At 48.6% G+C, this 16,303-nt stretch overlaps 1 protein-coding gene across 2 annotated transcripts in view; it reads right to left on the bottom strand.

The window, feature by feature from the left end:
• ADAP1 (ArfGAP with dual PH domains 1) overlaps nucleotides 1-16,303 on the bottom strand; it is a 49,705-nt gene that overhangs the window by 11,745 nt on the left and 21,657 nt on the right. The gene's annotated exons all lie outside the window — the stretch shown is intronic.

Genomic DNA, 16,303 nt, shown 5'->3' on the forward strand with positions numbered 1-16,303 from the left:
TGCACCTCTTGTTTAGCCATGTCAGTGTAAATGTTTTGTTTTGACTGCTCTAAGCTGTAACATTTCTTCCTGTAGCACTCAGCCACCATCAAAGCAAGGCATTTCAATGACTTCGATTTGCATACTTTAAGAATCTGCATTCCAATAAAAGTCAGAAACCAAGGAATACTAAGTTTGTTCATGGAATGAAAACATCGCTCTTTGCCCAGATCCTCCAGATGCAAGCAGGGTCCAGGTCCTCAAACCCCTCAGAGCTTGCATCCTGCTCCCCTGCACAGCTCCATCAGATTGCTTTTTGTTGCCTGGGGGTTTTTTTGTTTGTTTGCAGCTGTGCTGAGGAGCTCAGAACTTCCCTGCAACAATTCTTTAGCCATCTCTGGATAAAGCATTTCCTGCTGGTCCCACACTGAGCAGTGCAGATACAGCCGTGCTGGAGATGTCTCAGCATCCCCACGGCAGGAGAGACCTGGGAGCTTTGAAGATGAGATGGGAACTCTACCCCTGGGAGTCCTCCTGCACTGACCAGGTGAGGAGCCACCAGGAGCTGTTACTGGCCCTGCACAGTTCAGTTCTTTGGAAATTGCAGCCTCAGCAAAGAGGATGTGTTCAGTGCTAACGCAAGGTGGGTGCCCGACGTGTCTCAGCTCACGCGCTGAGAAGGGAATGATCTCCCTTCACTTCCCTGAAGACAACGTTTTCTCCTCATTTAGGACATCTCATCCAGCCAGACCAAAGAGCCCAAGAACTCCCAAGTGCAGCACCCTGACACCCACACCATTTTCTCGTGCACACGCGTTTTAGAGGCGCAAAATTTCCCAGCTCCCAATCAATCAGTCCTCTCTTAATGAGCACTTAGCATCCAAATTACCTTTCCGAAAGGCCATTTTCCAGAGAACGGTTTCCTGTTGTCATCCAGTCTGCCTCTGCTGCCTTCCAGGAGCTCATAAAACAATTATTGTCCCATTGCATTGTCACCTCGGCTATGGATGCAAGCAGCTGATGAGATTGATTGCTTCCACAATACCCAATTAACCCACTCACTCTGCAAACGATTGCCTTAATCAAAGGCAATTAGCGCTTGAATGGCTACAGCAGACAGAAAGCCAGGATTTAGTGGATGATTCAGATAACATTGTACAGACATCTCCTTGGCCTTCTAAGGGAAAACATCTTCACTAATGCTCAGCTCAGAGATGGAAGTCGATGAAACCTCAGGTCGGTGGTGTGAGGTGGCACAGAAAACACAAGGGAGTAGGAACACACACTTCCCTTTATTGATAAAAGGGGAACTTGCAATGACTAATGTTCCCTTTTTCCTACTTTTTCTGCTCATGCAGGGCCCAGAGCACCAAGCAGTTGACCAGACCTCAGTGAACAGCAGGGTACTGAAATGGTAACTTGCCTCTGATAGTCAGATCCAGTCCTCTGAGCACAGTCAACACTGTTTTACAAAACCACCTTCAATATTGATTTGTTGCACAGCATCTTCTCCCACAACGTGAAAAACAAACAACCAAACAAACAAAAACCAAACCAAAACAAAAAACCCCAACACCCCAAAAGACTCAGTTTGGAAGCAGGACCACATTTCTGTAGAAACACAGGTGTCAGTGTCCTCAGGGACTGTTTTTCCTCTAGACAAATCACCCCAAACTGGCACAGCAGAGACCAGACAAAGCCTCACCACGGGAAGGTCAAGAAGAGCAACCCATGACACTTTAAGCAGAGGACAGAGATCATTTTAGATCACGTGAGGAACAACTTCAAGGCTGAAGCCAAGCATGGAAAGAAAACCAATTCTCCAGATCACTGCAAAAAGATACTGTCATCTTGCTTCATCTTGATTTTGTAATGGAAAAAGGGGCTCCTCAGCTGCCAAATGCACCATCCCCATGGAAGGATCTTGAGGCTGACAGAAAGAAGACAAGGTCTGCCCCCCCCACAAATGTAGCATTTAAATGCAAGGTCCGTCCCTGGGTTTCTAGCCCCACTTAATCGTGTATACACTTGCATTGGTGGCTCGCAGCTGAAAATCCAAATTGCTTCTAAGCAAAGCCCCAATAATAAAGCTGAAATCCATTAAGCCTGTGATGTTTGCCACTATTTAAATCTGATTAAAATTGTACATGACACCACTAAGCCGAACAGTCAGAAAACACTCCTGTCAAGTCTGATGTTTCTCCATGTAATCCAGACCCCCCTTCTTTCACCGGGTTGTCAGCTAAAAGGAGCCACAATAAGAGATCATGTACCTAATCCAGTTTCCTAAGCTGTTTTTAACTGGTTTCTTTAATCACATGTTATGATTCCCTGCGGAGCAGCTCTCAGGTGACAAAGACATTAGCACAGTCATTCAAACTCCCGGAGGGATCTCAGATGGGATCACCTCGCCCCTTCTGCCACCGAGTGCAGCAGGAACACAGGTGCATCTGCTGGGCTTGGGAAGCCACCAGTGGAATAAAAAATGGGAAATCACGGCAGCAGGGGGTGACAGCCACAGGGCAAGCAGTTGCAGGGTAAGATGGTGCAAAGGACACTCATCAGAGAAGAAACTCCTTTCGGTAGAGTGATATTGATCTCCCAAGTGAGCACTCACCTCCTCTGAAAATACTGCGTGGGAACAAGCACCGGGGGAAAACACCAAATGATACGTTTCCCAAGTCTTCACCTCACTGCTGCAGGCATACCAGGTTTGATAAAGAAAACAGCCACATCCTCCCTTTTATCAGTTTATCTTATAATTGACCATCGATACAGTACAACTTCCGTGGTAACTTAATTACTGAGCAAGTGTTTACATATTAAAGATAAGGCCACAGCTGGCTGCTGCAAGCACAATTTGATTGTATCTGCTGGGAGATGTTACAACCCCTCGCTACAGAAAATGTCTTTACTGGAAGCCTCGCACTTACATTGCTGAGAATTGAATGTGGAATCTAATTTTACTTGGAAAACAAATGCTCCTCTTCGAGTGGCATCCCTGCAACACCCCACCTGGGAGCCGCTGGCTGCCTGGAGAAAAAAAGTCCTGTTACGGGTAAATAACCTTCAGGTTTTGGTCTTTTGAAGCCAGTCGTTCATAATAAAAGGCAGATGAAAGCTGGGAGGTTCCCGGTGTGATGTTCAGCCCATTTACCAGCACTGAGTGCACTCCAAGCCTGATTTAGCTGGAAAGCCGGGCGAGAAAACCTTTAAGGGCAGGCACGCGGTGCTAACTCACAATAACATCCTGCAGCAGCTCGCTTCAGGAGATGAATCCTGAAAGCCAAACCACAGGGCAAGGATCCTCCTCGGGCAAGGCATAAACACTCCAAAAAACCCTCGCTGCAGCCGCTGTTATTGCACAGACGCTGCACAGGAAGATGTCCTGCAGCCTCCTCCCTCCCCGCACCTGGAGGAGCTGCTGCCACCATCCCACACCATCATCACCCCTGGCCAGGGATGCCCTCATGGACCTGGTCCTGCCTGGCCCTCTGGAAGGCGAGGGAGAACCCACCTGCAGCCCCACGGGCAACTGCAATGGCTCATGCAGAAAGCGAAGAGGTGAGACACTGAAAGAGGACAACCTTGACACCCTCCTCATGCAGTGAGGATTCACCAGCATACAGCCGCTGAGCTCACAGCACCTCCAAAGCACCAGGAACTGCCCGAAGGTCTGGATTTTACACAGGCATCCTCAAAACACACCTGGGCTAAAATATTCTCTGTGCCTGAAGAGCTTTTGATGGATCTTTTCCCCACACCAATAAATAAATAAACTCTCAGCCTAGGCAGCTGCTCACACAGATCAATCCAAGCAAGGATGAGATGAATTTAAGCCCCCAACAGAGCTGTAGAGACATCAGCAGAGAAGTTTACCACAGACTTTAGATGGGTTTAGGACTCTCTGTTCTGGGGCACCCTGGAATAAAGCATTCCCCCACACAGGCAGCATTTCCATACAATCATAAATCATGGAAAGCCATTCTCACACGCACGTAGCACTCCTCTTTTTCTGCTTTGAAGAGAAATCCAAATGGCTCCGAGCAGATCTGCTGCTGTGTTACTATTGGCTCCTGAATGTCTTTTATCGAGTGTTCAATGCATTTACAGTGAAAACTTCATATAGGAAAGGAGAATTTTTTAATTTAGGACTCGTTTCTGCCCTGGCTGCTGGTGTTCCAGCTGTCCCAGAAATCAGCTGGTACACGATGCTCTGGCAGCTGTGCTATCAAGGGAGAAGCATTTGGCAGCACAGCCACCTCCTCCAGGTTGCACAAGGACATTTGCACACCTTGATTTTTCTAGAACTATCACCTCCCATTCCCTGGAGCAGCATAATCCCACTTAATGAACTGGAATAAATCAAGGCTAAATTCTGTCCCAATAAATCACTGACCAAAATTCCCAGTGGCTTGGCTAGACTAAAATTTGCTTCCACCCTCTGGAATGCGTGAAAGTTTGAAATTCACTCCCTGCTGAGCAACCTCGTTGTCTTTTAGGTATTTTGGGGATAGGCTGTTTGTTACTGCCATGCCGCATGTCCCTCAGGGGCTGCCCTGGTTATGAAACTGGAGGTGGCTGCTGTGTCTGCACCTCAACAGCAGCAGCATTTATAAAACCAGTCCCATTTAGTCAGCTGGGGAGGCACCTCCCTGTCCCATTTCAGTGTAAGCATCCCAGAAATGGGGTGTGGACAGCCCCTCTACTGCAGCCTTCCCTGCTGCACCAGAGATTTCAAGGTGAAAACTCAGGTGAGCTCACTATAGGGGGAAAATGCAGGTGGATGTGGGCTGGTGCTGGCGAGAAAGAAGCATCAGCAAACGCTCTGGTTCAGAGTTGAGGCTGATCTAACTCAGCCACATCTCTGGCAAACTCCAGAAAAAGACATGACCTCACCCTGGAGAATGTTCTTTATCTGGTGAGAGACAGAAACTGCCTGACCCTGCGCAGGTCTCCAAAGTAAAATGGATCTTTCTTTATTAGAAATCTAATTAAGCTACCATGAGTTGCCATGAAAACAGCCTTTTCCATGTTCTTTGTTATCCTATTGCTTCCTAGCCACTCCCTTCTCATTAGTGGAAGAACGATGCCCCAGCTTTTTGGTCCTGTATCATTACTCAGGGAATGTGAATGCGCACACTATAAAATCACTGAGAAATACCAGAGCTGGAGCACCAAGAACTACTCTCATAAAGCACAGAAAATACAAAGGGATGGTTCTCCTATTATTTCCTTACATGTTTATCATCCAAGACATGGAGAACAAAGCCTTGTACTTCTCTTCCGCTGTCTCCAACTGGTACAGGTCCATTTATTGACTGCAAAAACTCGAGGTTACAGGAACAGGCAGCCTGAGCAATATCAAAATACAGTAATTCAAGTTGGTTGACCTCAGACAGGGAAAGCTCAAGGACAGGAGTGAGTCAGGATAATTATAGTTGGGGTGTTTCACACCTCCAGTGATCTTATGGTCTGTCCTCACCACCTGGACTGACTCTCCTGGGAACAACTCAGGGAATCCCCAGGGAACATTCAGAGCACACCCCAAAACACAGGCAGCACATTCAGCTGCCACGGGCTGGAGGGGCTCAGACCACCTCACCCATGAGAAACTGCACCAGTTCAGCAAATTCAACCAACCTCAAACTGACCACAGATTCAATGTTTTTGATCTGAGTTGATAAATGTAAATATTTCTGTTAAAGGATGACACAAAACGAAACAACATTTCTTAGGTGAGCTTTAAGAAAAAGACCCAAAAAACCAACCCCCAACTGTTTAAAATTTCACGGGGCAGCCCTTGCCCCTTTCAGCAAGGCTCACACCCACACTGCTCTGCTTCCCCTGCATCCAGCATCGCTGCTGCCTTACTCCTTGCACAAGAGCTGCTGCTCCTTGGCTAATTATAGACTCTTGGATCAGAGCTGTGCTAAAGGCAGCTTGACAGAACCAGCTGTTAAAATTACAGCTGGATCCTAAACTAGCTGCGAGCATCCAGCTTTAGCTCTCAGTGGTGCTAGCCCCTTCCCAGAGCCGGCTGCCAATGCCTGGCTTGGCCAGCTGCTCCTCCTCCACTAAGTTCAGACCCACAGGTTCTCACCTGCAAGCTTTGGCTGCCTAAATGCTTTTCTGCTCTAGGAGAGTTGAAGACATCAGAGTATTTCTCTTTGCTAGATGTTTCTCTTCCTAGAGCAGCTATCTCTAAGATCCATCACCGCCCCATCACTTTGTCACTGCAATGTTCATGGGTTTCCTGGAAAGCATAACAGCAGTAGCTGGCCTCTTGCCAGAGCTCAGAGAGATAGAAAAAAACCAAAAAATGCACCAAATTTAACTCTAAAAGACAAGCTTTTGCATTTGGAGCCCTCTCCTTTGCTTTCTGGTGGCAGCTTTGTGCGGTGTCTCCTTATCAAGGCTGCGAAGCGGCGCAGCATCTTCCCTTGATTCCCACAGAGCCCCAGGAGGCAGCAGTACTCTTTCAGAGGGGTTTGTACCAAGCCTGAATCGGCACTTCCAAACAGCTCCTGAAAGGCACTGAAAGGCTCCTCCAGCTCCTGGTCATATGATGCTGGTCCTGTGGAAATGGCAGCACATCCTGGCATGGGAGCGATGCCACGGGAGGGTCCCTGTCACAGCCCTGCTCCCCTTGCACAAGGAAATACACCAGTAATACAAACCATGCTGTGATCTCCCCTTGCACCCTCCTCCTGAGTTTAGTTTGTTAAACAGCCCTTTGATGTGCCTTGTCTTTACCGCAGCAAATGTTTGATGTTTACACCACTTGTATTGTGAAGTTGCTGACACAGAGCAAGGCTGGGACCCACCACAGGCAGCTCTCCAGGACAGCCCTTCCCTCCTCAGCCCTGTCCCATTTCCATGTCCCATTCCCAAACCCACTGAGGATGCTGCAGTGGATGCAGTCTGTCAGTCTGGCTGGAGGTTAGACCTGCTGCTGGTTTCCTGAGTGGATTTTTTCAAATAGATCCATTTCCTTCCAAGTCAATTTGGTTCAATACTTGTTCACTCACTGTGTGAGTCTTTGCTTTGCCCTGGGTGAGGCCGCAGAGAGCAGAAGTGACCTGCAAAGCATCTCCCCCCCATCCACTTCCCATGGCAGCAGTGTCAGGGCACACCAAGGCAGAAGAAGCAGCAGTCATTTGTTTTAAAGCAATGACTGCATTTCCCTCAAACCTCCAAGGAGAGGATGGGGAAAGGCTTCTTGGACAAGGGGAAAGGCTTCTTGGACCAAGTCCTGACACGGAGTTGTGTAATGTTAAATGCATAAAGGATTTAACTGGGAAGACATGAAAAGGAGACTGAGCATCAGCAGTGGGGTCCCATCTGCTTCAGCTGAACACACTTTTCTGTAGACTTTCCTCCTTCGACCATTTCAACTTTTCTCCAGAGCCTTTCATCTTAAACTCTTCCTCCCCATTATACAAAAGGTTCTCCCTATCAGACAAAAGGGTTTTGGGAAAAAACCCCAACAAATCAGGCCTTAATCCCCCTTTTTTGTACCCAAAATCCACAGCACAAGGGGCAAGGCACAGATGGCAGACTTCACACACCCCCACTGGGGTCGTGCCCTGCTCCTGGGGCTGCAAATGTCACACCTGACCCATGCCAGGTGCTGCACAGGTAAGGAGCGAGCAGGAGGGGCTCAGACCCACCCAGAGGGGCTTCACCTTGCTGAGAGGGGGTGGGGAGCGGGGAGCAGCTCCCCCAGCCTGGATCCCAGCGTGACTCACGTCCTGGCTGGGGCTGATGTCAGTGCTGGAGAACAGAAGCCTCTCTGTGGCTCAGCAGCAGGAGAAGGAGGTTGCTGTGCCAGGCAAGGTTGCTCGCTGGAGGGATGCTCGTGCTTTAACCCACTCCTGACAACAGCACATCAGCCTCCAGCGACCTTGGTGCTGGGCTGGGAGAGCTGCAGGGTTTGTAATGTCCATCAGGTACTCACACCCCCAGCTCTCTGATGGAAACCTCTGGGCAGGGGCTGCGTTTTGGGAGGATCTGTACAGCACTCAGAGCACTGGATGCAAAAAACGCTCCTGAAATGCCAAAATGCTCCTTTGAAAAGCCAATAGTGGAGGCTGCATCCCTTTTGGAGATGCTTGAGCCCCACTGCCACTCGGCCTGACATCCTGCATCCCTCCCTGCCATGCTCCCCACCGCTCCAACGACCACAAAGAAAAGCATCAGCAGAACCTGCACAGCACCAAGCTCACGGCAGGCTGCAAAACTCAGCCAAGAAGCCAAATTCCCTGATACAATCCCTGCCTGGCTGTGATGCCAAATCACTTCATCCACTGGGACACTGAGACAGGGCAGAGGTCCATGCCAAAGAGGACCATCCCTGTGCCCTGGGTTCCTCACTCAGCCACAAATCCAGCCTGTGCAGAGATCAGTCCCACCCTCAGCTGCCCTGGGGACAAGCACACTCTGCCTGGGTGCACCAGGGCCAGGCAGAGGAACTGCTCCTGCTGTCAGCTGGGGAGAGGGAAATTGCAGCCAGACTTTGGGCCCCAGCCAAGCCCTTACAGACAAGGGCAGGACTGAGTGCAGAGATTTGTAACACGGTTTTGCTGAAATCCAGTGAGAGCCAAACCTGGTGCTTTGGTTCAGCCAAATACGGGAATGGGTTGCTGGGAATTTACTGGAAAAGCTGATTTAAGAGAAGGCACCACTGATGCAATCCTAGCGTGCACTCCAAGCACCAACATGCACTGCAGGGCACTGGTGCCACGACTTCCTACCACAAAGCATCTCTCCCTCCATGTCCAAATCTCTGCTTTGCAAAAGCCAACACGAATTCTTGAGAAAATACTGGGCTATCCTGATTTTTGCTGCTTTTTAACCACACCGATATTACTTTTTTATCTCCATCTCTAGGTCTATGAGGAATCTTCTTATAGGGATTGAGAAGAGAGGCTAAGACTGCACTAAAAAGCATCCCACAGTGAGGGATGCTCCACAGATCCTGTGACAGCCACATCTTCCCAACGCACGCTGCTGCCCTGAATCACAAAAACAAGAGCTTCCCATCAGTGAGGGCAGAGCAGAAAATTACAGAGCTTCTCTCAAAGCCCTGCTTTAATACTTGAGCCTTTCAAGCATCAGAAGAGAATTTAATCCATTTTACAACTAGCATCAGATAACAGTGACATTAAAAAGCAGTCGGAGCCAAGCAGCAACTTCTTTTTGAGGCTATTAAGTAGAAATAAATTAACTTATTTCTTTATATTGAAAATTCCTCTCTAGGGACTAAGATCAAGGCCGGCTAAAGCTTTTGACAGCTGTTTGCCCATCAGCCACATCTGCATTGGGGTTAAATAGAGATTTACACTCACAGAAACTTCTGAAAAACTCAGACCTTTGGATCAAGATGCAGCCAGTACTTTCAGAAGTTCAACTCGCAAAATGTTAGAAGAGCTAGTTATAATTAGGCTTTTTCTACATTTCTATATATGGTGTAAGTCAGGAGGCAAGTCACTGGCACTACAGGAAACATGCCAGCAAAAAAAAAAAAGCAGAATGAGGGGAAAATAAACTCCTTATTTGCATGATACTATTCACTTTACAGACACAAAACGCAGCCAGGGCTTTAAAGGCCATTTATAAATCTGCAGCATAATGTGGCACTAAAGCTTTTACTGCGGTATTCAGAGTCTAACGTGACCTGGTGTTCATACAGTGACATTTCAAACCTCACTGCCCTCCCCAGAAATACCTCCACGGCTCGGGTTTGGGCACACAAACACAAACATCACTGCAGAGATTCCGCCGCTGCTTCAAACACCGAGCGGGGAGCGGGGATTAGGAACTGATTTTGTTGAGCAGAGCGCTGGCGGCCCATTTACAAAGCCCTCGGAGGTGCAGAAGGGGTGACAGGAGCTGCTGGAGGAGCCGCGGGATGCGCCCCGGACCCCGCGGGGCTGCCCCGGGCCGGGGCCGCGGCCCCTCCAACAAAGGGCGGGCGGAGCCGCCGCTCCCACACCAAAGGTTATTTTTAGCGCCAGGAGATGTTGTAAGCTCAGAAGGAACTAGGGGAAGGGAGAAAAGGTTAAAAAAAAAAAATTAAAAAAATAAAAACAAACAAACAAACGAACAACTCCCACCAGCGAAACCGATGCTGAAGTAATTCCGTACCTGGTCAGGTCAGAGAAGGGAGGCACAAGCCCCGCACCGCAGCCAGGTACACCCGCCCTCGCCCCACAGCATGGAAAGGATGGAGGATTATTTCATACACACACCAAGCCCAAAGCAGGCAATGCCACCCAGCCCCTGGAAGGCAGCGGGACGCTCCTGCACACCCCAGGGCACCCAGGCAGGTGACCTCGCTCTGCACCTCTGAGCTCTCCTACAGCACACGGGGCCCGCACAAAGCCCAGAGAGATGCTGCTGATAACCCTCGACATGGCTGCTTTTATCTCTCATTGCTCCTGTGAGCTCTGTTTCCTAAGGAACCAAGGCTTCTGTGAGCATTGCTCATCCATCTCTCCCTCTGGCTTCTCAGCATCCTGGATAATTTCTGCCAGATGTGGCTCCCTGTAGTTGCTGAACACTCCTCTCTCTCGCTTATGAAGCAATGGGGTCATTTAGACACTTTAAAAATCATCCTCATCCCTGAGTTTTGTAGAAACACCCTTGTGGGGGGGCACCGCCCCTCCTTCTGTGAGGGGCTGGCATCTCCCTGCTCTCACCTTACCCCCAAGCACACCCCCATCCTGCTCTGTGTTTGCACAGTGCTCAGCACAGCATCACCCCGACCACCCTGAGACCTTCACCTGGGAAAAGCCGGGAGAGCTGCCCTGGAGCTGGTAGAAATATAAAGAGGAACGTCAGCCAAGGATGTGGGCTGCACTAGGGGAAAAAACAACAGTGAACTAAATCTTCCTGCTGGTCTGCATAAGAGAAGCTGAGATGGCAGCTGGCTGCCATCCTGACCACACACATGAGCTGGCTCAAATCCTTCCCAGGGCTAAAAGCAGCTCTTGATTTAGCTGACAACACCTCAGCAATGGAGTTTTGTTTAACTCTTTTATTTGAGATGCATGTCTGGTGTCTTGTCTGCAATTGAAAGATGCTACAGGAAGGACCTACAGCACTTCTCCCCACTTGCAAAGACAACAGCTGTGTCTCACCCTTATCAAGTCACTCCCACGGGGTCTCTCCCTGCCCACGGGGGTGATGCTCTGACCATGGAGCAGTGCTCCACATAAAGACTCAGAAAGCATAAACCAGCACAAGAAATAGGGAAAAAACCCAACAACCCACCTTTGCTTCTCTTGCACCTCTCATGGGAGCCCAAATCTGGGAACACTCTGTTGTCACAACCCTCATACCGCCACAGCGTCCTGAATGGGGACTTTGCTCTTTCTTTAAACCTTCTCACCAGCACCCTTTCCTCTTCTGCTTCAATGTCCTTCCCTGCAGCACGGGAGCTGAGCCAAGCCCGAGCAGGGCAGTGATTTTCTGGCACAGGGAAGACTGTGTGTGTGACAGGGCACTGGGGAAATCACCTCTCTGGGGCAGCACACTTCCTACCACGACTTCACCCCCAACAGCATGCAGCATTAAAATCCTGCAGACTGCACAGAAAGTGCCCAGTTCCCCTGAGCCTGCAGGCCCTCTCCACTCTCACCCTCTCTTCTTGCAGGCACCCACAGATCAGAAGACCCTGCCTGTCCCCAGCCACCCACAGTGTCACCACACCTGCTGTCCCCGTGCCACCTCCACCCCTGGGCTTTGCTGCACTGCTTGCAAAGCAAAGGGAGGGGATGGCTCTGGTGTGGCTTCACACCCCCTTCTGCGCAAACACCTCAAAGACCTCGAGTGTTCAGGGCTTAGCAAAGGCCACCAGGAGCCCTGAAGCTGATGCTTTGCTTCTCTGCTCAGTGCTTTGGGCTGCCTGATGTGTGGAAAACCCTGTGCCTCCCGAGGCTGCCATCAGCACTGGTTGTGCTCCCCTGGTGCTGCTCAGCCCTGTAATTTGCTTCTGAGGCTGTGAAAAAACCCACGGCAGAGCTGGTGTCGCTCTGACACCCACAGCTCCTCACTAGCTGGAGGAAATGGGGTAAGAGACAGCAGAGGATCAGGTCTGTCAGTTAAAATAATTGGATTTTAACTGCAACACTGCTCACTGTTTTGTCTGATGAGGCCCAAAATAAACTGCATTACATCACCGCAGGTCACACTGAGCTAATAAGGGTGTCCTCCTCACACTGAGGAAGGACGTTTTTGTGTCCCCTGTGTTTTCTCCAGTGCTTTGCAGTCAGAGCTCCTTCCAACTGTGTGAGCGCAGAAGAAAATGAATTCAAACTGCTGCCCGAATTATGCAAGAGCCTCATGGAATGGAAAGTGCATATTAACAGATTTTACTATTTTAGGGTGTTCTTTTATGTCTCATAATTTATTTTGCCATCATATTTGCAGACAAATAGGAAACAACACATAAGCCAAGTAATCCTTAGGGTGCTGACAGAAGACAGTACAAGCAAATAGGCACCTTCAGAGAAATGCTACCTGAATAAACCCCAGCTCACTTGAATAGTGACAATATGATCCAGTCCACAGTGCTATAAATACAGGAATGCAATCCACCAGAGCCCAAAGCCCCAACCATCACTGACTTTGCCAATACGCCCAAGGTTTTGCCGGTATCTCCCAGCTTTCTCAGCAGCTCCAGTGGAAGCTCACAGGCCACCTCATGCTGCAGTAACACCACATTATTTTACTCTCCAACCCAACAGGTCATCCCACCCAACTATGGAACTACCAGTCAAATAATCCCAGTCCTCCAACTCCCACCCCAAAGGACAGGGTTTAAACCTTCACCTGGTGCAAATCTGGATTCCTCCAACACTTTCATGGGATCTGTGACAATTTTCAGCAGCTGAGGAACCCCAACTTTCCAAGACTAATGAATTAAAGCAGTGAAGTCAAAGTCCAAAGAGCAAACAATTCCCTCTTGCTCTCTCTTGGCCACGTTCCCATTCTCTCATCCTCAGCCTGAGATGCACCAGAGCAGCTGCACCTTGACCAGTTTATACCATCCAGTGCTCTAGTCCTGAAAATACTATTCCCTTTTGCTTCCTTCACCCCTCCCTTGGTTAAAATAAATCCCTTGATTAAGACAAATCAAGAGCATTCAACTGAACCGACTTCCAGCAGGTCCTCTGGGAAGCATTGCCATAACTGCCATCTATCAACAGCACTGGAAAATACACAAGCTTTTTAAAACCCATCAAAATATTTTTAAAATTTATCAAACCTTGCAATCGCCTTGAGATCCAGATCCAGATTCTGAGGGCAATTACAACTGTCCCCTGTTTCTAGGAGAATTCAGCACCCATGCCCCATTAAACTCAGTTAGGAGGGACAATTAGCTGGAGACTGACAGTAATTTTGCCAGTTCATTTACCAGAAGGGATAAAGCCAACCTGAAATACGTTAATGTGAGAGTCTCAAGACTGGTATCACTCTGTGCTGTTGTACAAGAAATGCACTGCTAGAGGAAGGGATGTGGCCATGGTGTTAATTAGGACTGCTGGGGTGTAAATAATGTTTTGTTTCATAAAGTCTGGCTGGGGCAAACAAATTATTTAGCTCATACTACAAGCTGAATGAAGAGCTCAAATGTATAAGAGGACGTCTCTGAGAATCGATAGTGGATCACCGAAACATTTAATCACAGTTTTACTGATCTCACTGCACCATCTGAACTCAGCCTGACTCCTCACTCGAAAATCAATGCTGCTGATACACCCATTAACAACAGAACCATCAGTCTCAAACACTGATGGGGCAGAGGAGCTGAAAGCTGGGAACAGCACACGGGCTTGTGCTCCAAGGCTTCCAAGGGAAGCAAGAAACTCTAAATCCCCCTGATGGGAGCTCCCACTGTGATCTCCCTCCGAGGGTAAGTGGCTGTGATGTACAACAGCACATCCCCAAGAGGGGATATCTCATTTAGGGACTGAGCCAAGACCCATGGATCCACAGCCACGGCTCTTGCCAGGCTCAAGAGCTGATTTCAATGCTCAGAGCTGCCCACACTGGGGATTTCTGCACATGGGAAGTGTCTTTGTTTCCCAGTTCTGATCCTGGCATCACTCTGTATCTCACGAGGCAGATGTTTCCCAGCAGTTTGGGAGAGGTGCAAGATCCTTTGGGGCAACTGTTGCCTTTGCATCCCACACTGCCTCTTATTTATCCTCCTCCCCAGCAGCTGAAGGTTGCTGCATCCTTCCCTGCACGACTCTCAGCCCTGACCTGCACATCCAACACTCCTGTCCCGAGGCTCATTTCTCCTAAGTCTGGCAGTTCAGCTGTGATAGCTTCTGCTCAGCATCTACAGGCTCCAGACAGTCTCTCTCCAAAGGATATTCTGAAAAACACTGAATTTCTGACCAGGGTTTCATCAAGCTGCCTGGAAAAGGATGCTGCTCAAAACTATTCCAATACAGCATTTTCCTATTTTTTTTTAATGCAATTATTGAACAAATATCAGAATGCAAAATAGCCCCTGGGATTGGAAAATGGAATTAAATCTTCCAACATGAGAAAATGGATACTGACATTTCTGTTAGCAACAAAATGTTTCATGCTTAGAAACTGGTAACCTGACACCGCCCCAGGGAATTCAGGAGGGTGAGGAAAAATGGTCTGAGACAGCATTAGGAAGAACCAGAGATACGGGTAGACTCCAGTGAGACACAACTGCATGTGGGGTGGGCATGAGGGCGCCCTGGTGTCGGTGCCACCTCGGTTTGTTCACAGACAGCTCAGGTCACCAGTGGGAAAAAGGATCAGCCCAGACCCTCTGTCATCCCCAGGCACAGGAGGCCCAGCACCACGAACAGCACAGTGACACAACAGCCCCGTGCCACTGGAATGATGCAAGAACTGTCCAACACACACGGGAACATTTCTGCTGGGGACACGGCCCAGGGGTGGCCTTGGCAGTGCTGAGTTAACAGCTGGACTCGATGCCCTTAAGGCTCTTTTACACCCAAAATGACTGTGTGAAGTCCAGTGTGCTGCTTTCCTGCAGGACACAGGGTTTTCCCTGGGCTCCTTTCTCAGAACACGACCCCAGGGAACAACCAACTCCCAGCCCAAGGGCTGAAAACTGCATCATCAGCTGGTTTGCAGGACAGGCTGGAAGGAGGAGCACTTTTTGGCGCAGGGTGAAGGACAGGTGGGCAGCTACACCTGGGGGCTGTGATGGTGCAGCAGAAGGGGAAAATTTGCACTGGGAGTTTGATGTGTACATCCCCAGCTTTGTTTTATTCTAATATCAACCTGGTCCCCCCTAAGGAGGAGCCACATGGCCAAAGCTCCCCTCAGAAATTACTGTCCAGAAGAATCCACAAATGACATCCCAGCTGCACAAGTCATTTGTGTGGCTCCTATGCTGGATTTTGGAGATCGTGCCACTCTCAAAGACAATTCACAACCTAAAATCACTTATACACCACTCACATGATGCCCACCAGGCTGCTTCTCTTCCCCTCCTCCTCCCCAGAGCACTGCTCACTGAAAATGGCTCACCCTCTTCTCCTCTATTCTGTGCTTAATGGCTTTTGAGCTTCAAAGAGAGGTGAGAAAACCCCATCACTTCAGCATGCAGTTAAATATTATGCAGCCACATTACTGAAGAACACCTACAAAATACGCTGCTAAAATAAACTCTCCTTTGAATTCTTCTTATAATATCTTTTGAGAGAGCTCAGAACACGCTGCCCTTCTTCCCACACAGCACTGAAGCACCTACTTCACTTTAACCAGGTACACACTCTTCTTGGAGTCGAAAGGACTCATCATGTGCTTAAAATTATGCATTTTCCTCAAGTACTTGGTTGGATCCCAGCTTTTGTATCCAGAAGTTGCATGGTAGAAATTGGAAACATCATTCTTGAGCGGGTATTATACACACATTGGCAGATACATTCCACAGTTATCTAAGAAATCGAATTATTTATTGTTAATAGAACACGCTCGACTCCAGCAGACAGCTTTTTAAAAATCTAAAATAAAAAATGTGCCTAATGTACTCCCTATGAATATGGATACTCCCCACACACTGTGTGCCTCGTGTACACAATACAGCAGAGCTGAAATGCTCAAAACATAAATTGAGGATATATGAGATCAGAATTTAATTGTGGTTTTCATAACAGCAAACTGCTGGAGCTACCTGCATATTATTAGTCTTGAAAAGCATCATGAAAATAATATTTTAACCTTTAATCTGTAACATGGTCTTTGCTAATAAAATTATCCCAGAGTCATGCAAGCACAGAGCTGGTGTCAACTACTT

This window comes from Chamaea fasciata, unplaced genomic scaffold, assembly GCF_029207755.1.
Source record: "Chamaea fasciata isolate MVZ Bird 193981 ecotype frontalis unplaced genomic scaffold, bChaFas1.0.hap1 SCAF_16, whole genome shotgun sequence".
Classification (NCBI taxonomy): Eukaryota; Metazoa; Chordata; class Aves; order Passeriformes; family Sylviidae; genus Chamaea; species Chamaea fasciata.